The sequence below is a fragment of the Chrysemys picta genome, chromosome 14 (genome assembly GCF_011386835.1).
Source record: "Chrysemys picta bellii isolate R12L10 chromosome 14, ASM1138683v2, whole genome shotgun sequence".
NCBI lineage: Eukaryota > Metazoa > Chordata > Testudines > Emydidae > Chrysemys > Chrysemys picta.
In genome coordinates, this window is record NC_088804.1 from 17,787,955 (window position 1) to 17,802,273 (window position 14,319).

Here is a 14,319-nt window from a genome sequence, read left to right on the forward strand (position 1 = left end):
TCATTCACATTTAATTCTATGCTAAATTTGCTACATTCCACAGGAGACAAATAGAAATCCTATGAAACCACTTGTTAAATCACCAGCCACAAAACTTTCATTCTTCCCTACTCCCAAAATGGGAAATTTCCCTACAAAATCAGTTTTGCCTGTGGCACAGGACGGGCTAGATTCATAGAGTTTAAGGCCAGAAGGGGCAATTAGATCTCTTGTATATCACAGGCCATTAAATTTCACCCAACTACCCCTAAAAACTTGTTGGCCTTTTCTTTATTTGAAGACTTCAAGAGATAGAGAATCCACCACTTCTCTGGGTAATTTTCGCCAATGATTAGTCACTAGCACTTGTGAACGCTTGTGCCTAATTTCCAGTTTGAATTTGTCTGGCTTCAGCTTCCAGTCATTAGTTCTTGTTATACCTTTCTCCATGAGATTAAAGAGCCTAGTATTTCCTCCCTGTGAAGGTATTTATACACTAATTAAATCACCTCAATCTTCTTTTTGATAAATGCTACAGGATTGAGATCCTTAAATCTCAGCACTGTAAGGCATTTTCTCCAGCCCACTGACAATTTTTGCAGCTCTTTTCTGCACGTTCCCCAGTTTTCAACATTCTTTTAAAAATCTTTATACCACAACTGTACACGGTATTCTGATATCGACCTCATGTTCTAACCAATACCACAAACAGTCGTAGACTAGTAGCAGGTTTGAGGTCTGATGGTTTGTGACCCATCAGGGCTATAAATTGGTGCGATAAACACTGGAAAAAGGAAAATTCTAGGGTTTCCAATAAGTACAGTACTTGCTTTTAGCTCTGATAGAGCCTCAGATACCTGATCTTACAAATCACAACATTATCATGGCATTGAACATTAAAGATTGTGAGGAACAGAAATACTATGATAATGTGGTCCATATAGGTACTCTAAAATAGCTTATCTATCTTTAAGAGGGATCTCAAATATTAGTGGTCATTTCTTTCTACCACCAATACCTGGAGAATTAGATTCATGGTCCTAAGAAACCTTCAAAGGGAAAAGTGTATTTAAAATATACCTAGCAACTGTTTAAAACTCTTTAAAACATTTTAAAATAGTTATTCTGCAAAATATATTGCTTGTAAATCATGCATGATGGTCTAGTTTGAGGTGACACATATTCATTTGAAACTCATGCTCATAAAACATATCTACCCTACCACAGCTATATGTAGAATTTCTATTACAATGAGAAAAAAGAACGAGGAGTACTTATGGCAAATTTATTTGGGCATAAGCGTTCGTGGGCTAAAACCCACTTCATCAGATTCAATTTCTCCCTTGATTTCTTAGTCCCTAACTACTTTAGGACAATCAAGCCAGTGACTGGGTGGACCATGAAAAACTCAACCCATCACCTCCAGATTTTCTCTTTCTTAATCTTATATCAGCCCTGTTTTAGGGTGAATTGTGGCAGAAGAGAAAGAAATCACTGTACAGCTAGGATATTATGTTCAGAGTTTCATACATATATATTCTCCTGCAAGAATCATACCTTCTTTTGAGGTACGTATAATAAAACTTTAAAGTATTGACTTTGAATGTGTCAAAATAGATCCACTTCTTGTACAATTTTTCTTCAGAAGAAAAAATACTGCAACACAAAGCTGCAAGGTGGGCAGGAAAGGAAGGTGTAGAATTCTCAAGATTTCTCCTAGGCAGTTTTTCAGGATCTGTCCTGTTTTGAAAAGATGCTTGACACAACATCCATCTTTCGCTCACTCTCACAGTCCATGAGCGGACAAAATCCTAAATCCACCAAATAAGACTTTCAGATCCAGAGCCTGCTGACTTGTGTAGTCTTTACTCACCTGAGTAATCCCATTGATTTAAACTGCCTACATAAAGTCTACCTGTGATAGTCAAGATTTGTATGAGAATTTGTGTGAGAATTCTCTCTGCCAGAGTTTTAGCATCTGAAAATGAAGATATTGTCCTCAGTTAAGACAATAATGAAAGCACACAAGAGTGGGTATAGCATAGGAGGGACATTTCAGTTTGTATTTACATTGACTTGATCATCTCATTGATTCTTTGTGCTTCCCCCATTTGTTTGTTTTATCCACTTGTTATCTACATAGTCACACTTAGATTGTACGATCTTTGGGATAAGGAGTATTCATTCCTTTGTTACATGTTCGTACAGCACCTAACATTATGAAGCCCTGGCCTAGAGGCACTACTGTAATACAAATAATTATAATATCTATGACTATTCCAAATACTGGATCAATTTATAAAATCTTTGGATGTGACCATCAGCCTGGATGTAACAGAACCAGTGCTAAAAGTGCTCTCTACCCTCCCCTTTTTTCACATACTTATTCCATTCTAGTACAGCAGATGTCAGGCTTTTTGGTATAAATTCTGCAGTTTAATTACAGAGGTACGGTTACATAACCAGCTATTATAGGCAGAGAACAGCGTTTGTACTCTGAAAGGGGGCAAACAGGTTTACCAAAATACAGACGCCCCCCAACTTACGCAATTGTTCCATTCCGGAAAGCCTTGCATAACTCAAATTTTGCGTAAGTCGGAAACGTATACCATACATTACGCAAAAATTTCCGCAACTCGAAAATCCTATTTCTGGCTTATGGAACTTTTTTCTGTAAGTGCGAATTTGCGTAAGTCGGGTCTTGCGTAACCCGGGGAGCATCTGTATAAGAGATAGTGCTTTTGCTCTCATCCTGGAGGGGTAGCCCAACTAATTCCTTCACCTATTTGTAGGTCCCTGATCTCTTTGGAAATAATTGTATCTTTACTAAAACAAGATAATGTTAGTGTTTTAAGCTTCTTTTTTACATCTCATTATAGGAAATGACAAACGTACAAATCACACATGATATAAGATATTACTTTGCTTGCCTGCTACGTTAATTGCAATGCATCAACATCCAATTTGGCATGCACTGTGGCAAATAGGAAAGTCTTATTTAGCAAGTACATCTCCTTTGGCAGCATTGCTGAAGTGTTGGGGAATAAAAACTCCCGGCTGGCACGCAGTGATAGGAGTTGACCAACACATTCACCCTGCAAAACACTCAACACTCAGCATTTCCCATTCAATGCAAGGCACACTTTAAACAGCTCAAAGGCAACTTTTAAAGGAGCCCACAAAGGAATCTGTATTGAGAAATGCCATCCTTCAACATTAAGATCAACAATGCGTAGGGACAAGTTAGCCAGGTATCACCCTTTCATGCTGATATATTTTATGGCACCTCAGATGTCAGTGACTCTGCAGTTTGAAAGTGGTTGAGTGCAGGGTTTACATTCACGGGAGAATGTTTCCATCCAGATAACAAGCTAGCCTAAGGAAACAGAACTGTCTGTAAACAAACCACAATAGCTAAGCAGAAAGTGATGGACAGATGAAAGATGGGCTATGAGCTAGATGAAGTTTTCATACATCTGATGTGTCATTCAAGGTATGTGGTGACATGCCCCTGGTCTTCCCTTCTGGTACAACTTGGCTTCTAACATCCAGTCAACATCACACTGTCTCATGGTAATCAGAAGTCAACAATATCTTTGGAAATAACAACAAGATGAAACATGACAACAAGGAAACCTAGAGATTTTGTAGACTTCTGCCATAAACTTCTCCACCTGCTGCATGAAGAAGCAAGAGAGAGTTTTACCATGCAACTGAAATGCCTATGTAATGTTTAGTTACCATTGTGCTGTGAAAACCAGTGTTTCCTATTTTAAAATAGTTACATAAATGGAGACTTTACCCACATACTTCAGAATGTAGCACTTTAATCTGAACCAACAGAGTTAAGTTTACATAATCACCAAGTGAAAAGTTTTAATTAGTGCTGAGTGCTCAGATTTCAACCTACTCAGCAGGGACTGAGCAATGCCTCTCATTCAATGATTAGTGAGTAAACAGAGTTGTGATCATCTCTCTTAAAAGCCCATAAATAAATACGTCTATGGAAAGTTGTCTGGAAAACTCAAGCAGAAAGAAAGAAAGAAAGAAAGAAAGAAAGAAAGAAAGAAAGAAAGAAAGAACTGTTTGGAGAGTCTTAAATCTTATCTTTGCCATTATCATAATAACATGAATGTGCAACTTAACTTTTTTTTTAAATCAACTTAGAAAATAAAAGGTAAATTTGAAGGACTCAGAGAATTGGCAAAGGCCAATTTAAAGAAGTCAGCTATTTAAGCATAAAACTTTAAATAAAAATATACATTATATACAATTTATTTTGAAATGTATGGAAAATTATATTGTGGAGGCTGGAAAGAAGCTGAGGTTAGGGGAAAAAAGACAAAAGCCATTAATTTTTGATTTAAACCTTTAGCAAAAAGCTACAACAGTTGCAGGATAACAAGGTTAGCAGCTGGGAGGAACATGAAAGACATAACTTGTTACCGCCAGGTTTCTTTTTTTTAATCTTAAGGTGACCAGCTCTACAAAGTCCATTCCCAGCAGCAGAAAACTTTCTTGGTTTCCTAAACCTAAAAAGCAAAAGAGTTTTTTTCCCTTACAAAACTTTTTGACTTTTCAAAAGTTCCTTAAAAGTTTAAGAAATATGTCTTTTCTTGCAAAATGCTCAATAAATAAGCCTGACAATTTTGCACAGTTCTCATCTGAAGCATCGACTTAAATTTGTCTACACACAAAAGTTGTACTGCTTTAACCACATCAGTATAATTAAAGTGGTACAACCCCGACCCCCCTTAGTGTAGATGCAGTCATATTGAAACAAAGGTGCTTATACTGGTACAATTTATTCCCATAAGGAAAGGGGAATAAGATATTCAGTATAAGGCTCCTTTATACTGGTATAACTACAACTTCACTAGGAGCTATACCAGTATAATTATATCAGTAAAAAAAACCACAGCCCTAACTTAAATAGTTATACCGTGCCTAGAGACCTATATCAGAGATCAGGGCCTCACTGTGCTAGGTCCTGTAAACATTTAACATAAAAAGAGGGAGAAATAAAGAGAAGTTTGCATCCAGAGCCAGATTCTACACGACACTGGGGCCATGTTATAATGATATCAGGAAAGGGTGTAGAAATACCTCAGCCCTAGAATCGCCCTGTTCCAAGAGGGCTCCCTGACTGGAATAGAGCAGATGAGATGACAATAAGCCAGTGCCCTTCAAAGCCCCAGGGGGAAGTAGAAGGGGTGGCCAAAGCACACTTTGCTCCAGCTACGCTGCACTGGTACAATGCCCCATAAAACCTTATACAGCTTATATCCGTTCTGGAGCTGCTCTCAGTGGGCCCTAAGAGGTCCTTGTTCAGCGTAAAACATGGGTGTTCCCAAGGTGCTTAAAGCCACTCTTGTTGCCAGGTATTTTTCTGAACCCAGAGAATAGGGCTCCAATATATGGTGGTCCAAAGGCCTCTTGAGATGAAAGCGCAAGTGACAACACAGCTGGGGAGAGTTTTCACCATGCCCATCTATTTACAGCTACATAAAGGAATAGAAAGAGGAAGATGAGCTACTAACCAAACCTAAGATTTTATAGATAAACTCAGCTTAAATACTGACAAACTTATGAATTCACACACCAGTTCTGAAAATGCAGTTACTACAGACATGCTGTTTCTTTCAATATTTTTCTGTTCTCTTATGGCATTCACATATATACATGCTTGCCCCCCAATAAGTGCCAGGTTACAGATAAGTTACCTGTCATTTATCATTTGCTTTCATTCTGTGAAGTAAATGTGCCCTCACAGGAGCAGGGATCATGAAGGGAACAGACACCGGCTGCAGCCCCCGGAAGAGTCCTGGCTGCCTAGGATCTCACAGGCAGCACACACCAGCTGCTTGATTGTTACACCACCTTCCAAGAAGGAACAGCATAACACCACCCTCCCATCACCGCTGACCATCCCTATGTCTCCAACACCCATGGGAACAATAGGAGGGAGAAGGAACTAAGCCCTACATTGGGATTGTGGCCAGATCCTATGCGGGGATGTAAGTGGCAGGGGAGAGGGGAGATCTCTTTGATACCCTCACATAATCTGACTAGACTCTGGTCCATGTAACCTACTGTCTGGTAATAATCATTTACATTGCACATCTACATCAACTTTTATCTGAAGATCTCCATTTAAAGTGCTTTAAAAATACTGTGCTTTACACACCATTTCCATGCGGAAGTTTTACATTCATTATAAACCCAGGGAAACTGTGGCATGGCAGTTGAGGGTCAGATTTGCAGAAGTACTGAGCACCTACAACTCTAACCAAGCCATAAATGATTTGCTCAAAGTCACACAATAGGCAAGAGACAGAGCTAGGAATGAAACCAGGTCATACTGCTAGCCAATTTCTTGTTCTAACCACTAGACCTCACTTCCTTTGCAGTATTTCAGTATTTAAAAAGCAACTATTTACCAGTGATAGGAAAACAGATGCTGGATGTTTTTGCATTTATTACATGAAAAAGTTCTTTAAAGTTTCTCCTTTAGTAACAACAACGAATTAAACTTATAAACAAAGCAAAGCTGTTTCTTCCTGATATAAAAACAACACAAAAAGCCCACATTTCTTTTGAAGAGAGTAGCCCATGAGTCAGAGTTCTAGGGAACAAAGAGCCTAAGTTTCCATCCAAGGAAACTGAAGGAAATTTCTGTTTCCTACAGTAGCACATCAAACATTTCACAGGATCTCTCTGGCCAGGCATGAATCCCTTTGACTTCAACAATGGTTTTGAAATACTCACACAGATGTGAATAACAATGAAAGAGCATGGTTCCTTCCTGGTGGGGAGAAAGAAAGGACTTTATCAGCAAGGGCCCTGCAACTGCTCTGAAGAGGACTGTAACAATATACTTGAGTATTTCTTTTGTTATACACAGCACAGTATAATGGACAATGACATCTCAATGAAGCACACTGGCAATGATTATGCCTCCTTTGAAAAGAGAGGCACATGTGTATGGCAGAGATATATCAAACCATTTAGAAAAATAACCTCTTCCCTCTGCTTAGAGCAGGTATTTTGCTATCTTTATACCACCTACCTTTTCCAGTGGCACGAGTACTTTGGACTATACTGTCTGTTCTGAACAAGCCTAGGAGGTATTCGGCTTACAGTGCATTGCTTAAATTGTTTAATAAAATATACTAGGGGTGGGGGAGAGGAGCGACTTCTGTTTAAGGCATTACCTATTCCTGCACCTTACTCTTCACACTGCAAGAGATCAATACTGGTACTCCAGAAAAAGAAAAGGAATTCACAGCTAAATGAACCAGGAAAACAGCAATTCTTAAACAAAAGTCCAGGGAGCTTTTCCTCAGAGCCAATCAGGCCCTTGAGAGTGTTGGTGGGAAAGGTGGCTGCATAAGAAAGAGCATCTTTCCATTACACAATGCTGAGAAGAATGAATATTTGGAGAACCTCTGCAGTGATTAATGATTTTTCAACAGGTCTGTTTAAATAAAATAAAAAACAAACCATTTTTCATTCTTTCCTTGGCTATTTTGCAGAAAGAAAGAAGCAGCTTTCACAAGTGGAGGGGAAAATCCCAAACAAAAAGACTGATTTTTGCCTCAGATCGCTGTTTTCTTAGTAAAAATGAAAATGGAAAAACCTCTACCTTTTCAGGTCACCCTTACTGCAGCAGAACATATCATTGTGGTGTTCTCTCAGATTCAATTTCAATATATTCTTGTAAAATGACAAGTATAATTGCAAACAATTTATAATGACTCAATGGATCAATCACTCATATGATAGAAATAGAAGACTATAAAATGTGCAGGCTCATGCTGTATTCCAGATATATCGCCCGTCCACAAAAGCAATGATTGAGATAATTCAAATTACTCACATGCTTTAAATTAAGCATGTGCTTAAGTGATTTGCTGGATAAATATGAAGCCCCTGCCTTGGGAAGTGTATAGTGCTGTATTGTGATATTCAGAAAATACAAACAATAGTAAATATAAGAGAAATGATACTAATATGTGTGTACAGAAATGCAACTGTAAAAGCAAGAAAGAAAGTGTGAGATATATGTCACTGGAAGGCTTATGCTGAATTTATTCTACTGCAGAAATCTACAGACTGTGAACAGCTTGAATGATGAGTTAGCATTCAACCAGGGATTAAATGAATTAATTCGACAGGATATTATTGTAATACCAGAACAGAATGAGAACTGAAAATAGTCTTTGTTCCATTGCAAACAGGACATATATTACCTCTATCAGACACACCTGGTTGGAATTTTCTCTGTCTCTCTATTTGGTAGAGGATGTATTATTTTATTATAGTTATGTTTCCTCTCTTCTCTACTCTACTGGCTTTTATTTGCGCCTTATTGTTAGCTCAGGACCCATTTTTTTATTTTTTGCTCTCAACTTCTCTGTATAATTTATTATATTCTCTGACATACTGTGCAACATAGCATGTTAATTGTATCTGCAATAGAATACATTGAAATGGTAAATGAAAATTCTCAGCAGAAAGTCAGAGTTAAATTCAATGGCTCATAGACATCAAAGCTAGAAAACACCTAGCACATCACAGATAATCCCCTGGCAAGGGCACAACCTGGTCCCACATAGACAATGCATCAGATGAACACTGACTGATAACAATGTGGAATTTGTGCCAGGATCCAGTATTCACAAACACATCTTTTCATATGGGAATATTTGTGAAACAAGCTAGTAGCTTTACATTGCTCATAAGTATAGTCAATCCTGTGGTTCTTTCATTGATAGTTCTTTTTTTAATTTAGAAATGAAAAGCAGGCATGATCTTGATTTGGTCATGGCAAAAGTTGGGTTGATCTCATTTAATCTAATATTTGCAGGGTTTGAGGGTATGATTTCCAGTTCTATGAGATAGGTATATCTTCCTGATCCATGCTTCAAATTTAGTGGAAGCAACCGTTTTTGAGCTTGTTTTCCTAAACCATTAATTTCTGAGAGATGGATAATAGCTCCTAAATTTAAACAATTCTCAGGGTTGCTTGCTTTGTCTACATTTGGAAATTGATCTCCTTTGCACACAGGAGATCATGATTAACTAATATAAAATACAGGAAATTACTTACAGAGCTAATGTAAACAGCTGTTGTGCTTTCAAGATAGGTGCCAACATGCAGAAATACCAAATATAACGATGACACAATTCCCCCTCTCAAAGTATCTGCACTGTGCAAAGTCCTGCTGCTAATTTTCACTTAGCAAGGGGGGATGCCATTGATCTTTTGTTGCATTGAGAAACTGGTGAGGTTATTTGACTTTGTACTGGCTACTTCATTTCCCACCTTTTTGGAGAATATTTTTCCCAGCTAAAAGTAGCACTTTGTTGAGCAAAATTAAATAATCCTGCATGAAGCATTCCTCTGGGCTATTATTTTGTTCATATGAGCTGGAATCTATGGTTAAGTAAGGTATTCTATGGAGTAAAATATTGTTGGCATCAAAATGTTTTTGCATGCTTCAGACTAATTCTCTGGTTCCTTCTCAAGTAAATGCCCTTATTTGGGATTGTAAAAGATGTGTTACATTTGATTTTTTAAAAGCAGTTTCAGAAATCTTGGTAGTCCAAATTTGATTTACCCAAGAAGTTTAGATTGAAATGTGCTTTGTACTTGAAATGTAAAAGTTTCATATCAGTTCAACAGAACAACAAAATTAAGCACAGACAAGAATGTTTTCCTAGATTTTATTTCTATTTTCATTTGAAAGCAATTTATTTTAAACTTCTTGCCAGGATAGACCACAATATTTGATCCGGGTGGAGGAGGGAGAAGGATTTCTCAACGTTCAAGTTTTTTAAGTATCAGAGGGATAGCCATGTTAGTCTGTATCCACCGAAACAACTAGGAGTCCGGTGGCACCTTAAAGACTAACAGATTTATTTGGGCATAAGCTTTCGTGGGTAAGAAAACACTTCTGCATCTGAAGAAGTGCTTTTTTTTACCTACAAAAGCTTATGCCCAAATAAATCTGTTAGTCTTTAAGGTGCCACCAGACTCCTTGTTGTTCAAGTGTTTTAAAGATCAGCACAAGACTCACTCAGTCTCTCCCTGAGACTTCATTCCCAGATTTCACAGAGGTTTTTAGAGGGTCTTTATCTCAAGGAAACAACAATAAGAATGTCCATACTGGGTCAGACCAATGGTCCATCTAACTCAGTATCCTGTCTTCTGACAGTGGCCAGTGCCAGATGCTTCAGACGGAATGAACAGAACTGAGCAATTTTGAGCGATCCATCCCCTATTGTCCAGTACCAGCTTCTAGCAGTTGCAGGTTTAGGGACACTCAGAACATGGGGTTGCATCCCCGACCATCTTGGCTAATAGTTATTAGTGGACCTATCCTCCATTAACTTATTTAATTCTTTTTTGAACCCACTTTTAGCCTTTACAACATCCCCTGGCCACAAGTTCCACATTGTGTGAAGAAGTATTTCCTTATGTTTGTTTTAAACCTGCTGCCAATTCATTTCAGTGGGTGAGCCCTATTTCTTGTGTTATGAGGAATAAATAACACTTCCCTATTAACTTTCTCTGCACCATTAATGATTTACAGACCTCTATCTTATTCCCCACTTAGTCGTCTCTTTTCTAAGCTGACCGGTCCCAGTCTTTTTAATCTCTCCTCATACGGAAGCTGTTTCATACACTTAATCATTCTCATGGCCCTGCTCTGTATCTTTTCCAATTCTAATATATCTTTTTCCAGATGAAACAACCAGAACTGCGCACAGTCTCCAAGGTGTAGGTGGGTGTACCATGGATTTATATAGTGGCATTAGGGTATTTTCTATTATCTATCCGTCTGGAATATACTAACTGAATGTGGCTATGATGGGACATAGCAGGTATGGGTGATAGAAGAGAAAGGAGGAAGTACAGACGCTCCCCGGGTTACGCAAGACCCGACTTATGCAAATTCGACTTTATGCAAAAAGTTCCATAAGGTATAAATAAAATGTTCGAGTTGCGGAAAATATTGCGTAGCATACGGAAATGCAAAGTACTGTAGTGTGGTGTGCGGAGGAATACAGCAGTAGCATCTCCTACAAGGGAAGGCTTTGCGCTCTCACAGCCTCTCAGTCTCATGTTATTTCAGTGATACTGTATTTCACCCTATTATTTCATTCACATCATGCCTGGAAAGTGACCAAGTGATAGCAAGAGTGCAGGACCAGTTCGTAAGCGAAAGAAGATTGATTTAGAACAGAAAATGAAAATAGTGAAAAAGTATGAAGGCAGATAAAGCCTGTCGTCAATTGCTCGTGAACTCGATTTGGCTACCTCAACAGTGAAAAGTATTTTGAATGATAGTGCTCGCATAAAAGAGCATGTGAAAGGCTCTGCTCTTTTAAAATCAACAGTCATAACGAAGCAGCGTTCTGGTGCTATCTATGAAATGGAAAAGTTATTAACAATTTGGATGGAAGATCAGATTCAAAAAACGTGTGCTGCTTAGCCTAATGATTATTCAAGCGAAGGCTAAAAGTATTTTCGAAGATGTAAAGGGAAAATACAGTGATCCTAACACAAAGTTTGTGGCTAGTCATGGGTGGTTTAATAGAGTTTCCGACTTACGTAAAATTCGGGTTATGCAAGGCTTTCCGGAACAGAACGATTGCGTAAGTCGGGAAGCGTCTGTACATAGAAAGTGGTTATATGTTTGCTTTGGGAGTGCACCATGTATGAGGTACAGTCTGATTTTGCTGTTAATTCTCTTACTTTTAAAAAAAAATGTAAATAGAAGCTCATTGTCTGAGGGACTGTAGAAAGAGACAGACTTTCAGGAGAGATTTGAAGGCGAAGTGGTTGCACCATCTACATAAGGAATGATATTATAGGCATACGGGGCAGCTTGCAAGAGACTGGTGTGTCCTTGTGAACAGGTCCAGTTTGCACAGCTCTGTGGCACAAAGGAGAAATAAAGTTCCCCTAATAGGCCAACTGGGATTCCTTCTGTTTAGGACAATTGCTAACTAGATTAAAATCCCTGTCTGGCTCAGAAAGGTCTAAATCGTCTCCTAGTGGACTCCTAGCCAAGAGCACGTCTCAGTGGTGCATTTGAGATGTGGCCACAGGAGCACCACAATATCATCTCTCTTATCTGACCAATCACAACTAAGAAGTATCTTGAATTTCAAATATTGAGTATTGAACACAGAGAGAGACCCAGTTGTGATCAATTCATAAAGTCAAAACATTCGGGAATAAATCATCCACTTAACACTGACAATGAGTAAAAATGATGACATCACTATGATGACAATTAGTAAACATGATGACAGCTGCATTTCAGTGGCCGATGAAGCAGTGATCCCTGTGTGTCCATAGTGTTTACTTGTGTAAAGCATCTTATGCATGTAAAATGGGTTATACAAATCAACAAATAAATATTTGGATACAGCGACCTTCATTATTTTTTTTTGGCTTTATTTTTTATTAGCTCCTTTCCCTGGTAAGAAAAACTGTGTTTATTAACTATATTTTATGTTCCCTTCTTTATCCATATTGTATCTGCTTTCCTTGAAAATTATTTCCCCGGAAATGTTTATGCTATTCAAACATTTACAGCTTTCTGTCCAACAGTGGCTGCCACTGATGTCAAACCAACCCACCCATGGGAACCAACAGTCCATGGACATCAACTAATTCTCTTCAGTTGTTTTTCCCTCATGTGAGGCTTAGAGAAGGAAATCCCTTCTATTTGATAATCTGGAAATCTGCTATTCATTGTGGCTGTGAGGTTCTTAAAATCTGAAGAAAAATCTGCAAGCCATTTCCCAAACTCAGTGAGTCTGGTCAATAAGACAATAAAGAAATAAAAAAAAAGGAAAGAAACAAACATAAATAGTATCTGACATCCAGTACCATAAAAGTAAAATACTTTAAAACTTGGCATCATGTAGAAGTTAGCTAATTATAGTGGCGCCATTCATGACAATATAATTAACTGTGTGTCTGCATTTCCATTAAAAACTCCCATTTTCAGGGGTTTATGATACCGCCTTGAAAATTTGGTCTGGCCAGAGACTTGGCATACCAAAGTCTCAGCCTGGAAGCAACTTTTTCCCCTCCAAAACTGAAGGGAAAAAACCTTGGGGCCTTTTAAAAGGATTATAATAAAGTAACAAAACACAAATAAAACTGTTGTGTGCTTTTTAGCAAAAAAAAGATTTTCAGGTTTTAGAAACCAAACGTTGTATTTCACTACACTGCACAATGGTGAATATATCTCCCTTCATTCATTACTGGAAATGCTACCATAAAATACACTTTAACCTAGGGAGCTGTCCAAAAATTACACCCTCCTCACAAGAAGCTGCTGTTTGAACAACTTTTGTACTTGAAACAACCTGACATCACTGTGACTGAGTGCACCCCTATAGTCACACCCTATACATTACTTTAATAATCTTCGTACAAAATATGCCTTGTGAGGTATCATTTGAAACCTGGTAACTCGCTGATCAATAATATCATGGTGAAATGCGTTTAGCAACATTATATGTAAAGTTATGAACATAAGCTGAAATTATGACTGAAATGTGTTTACCAGAAAAGTTTGGGGAGGGGATAAATCCTCAAAGACAAAGGACAAGCGGATGCCTCTAGCCAGGTGTCATCAAAGATGATTGGCAATCACCAGTCAAGCGGCCATTCTTGGTAAGGGAAGGTGGCAGAAACAGATCAATCTCTATTTTAGCAAACAACGTGTAACCTCTTTCACCAGGAGAGTCCATGTCTGTCCTCACAGCTGAAAGGAACTTTATATAGGGTAACCCACAGGAAAATATATTTCATAGGATGACTAAACTATAAAAACAAGGGGCAAAAACATGCCAGAGGGATTCTCTCTCTCCCTCTCCCCCCATCTTTCACCTAAGAAGACAAAGGAACTTGACTTTGGGAAGCACCTGAACCAGTACCGTAGCTAGTGGGGTGCAGGGGAAGCAGCCGCTTTCCCTCAGCACATTTTCAAAAAGCGGCGCACCTGCCAGCCGGCGCTGACCTCCTGCAGCAAGGGAGGGCAGCACGGCTGGAGGAGCCATGGGGAGGGGGTGGCACGACCGGAGGAGCGAGGGGGGCGCAGCACAGCGGCCTGCAGCGTGGCCGGCAGCCAATGGGGGGGGGGGAGCAGGCGCGGCTGGAGGAGGCAGAGCGGGGGGGGGGCGCGCAGCATGGCGGCTCCCACAGCGTGGCCGGCAGCCGCGGCTGGAGGAGCGAGAGGGGGGCCCAGCAAGGCGGCCCGCAGCGTGGCCAGCTGCCGCGGCCAGAGGAGCGAGGGAGGGCGTAGCAGG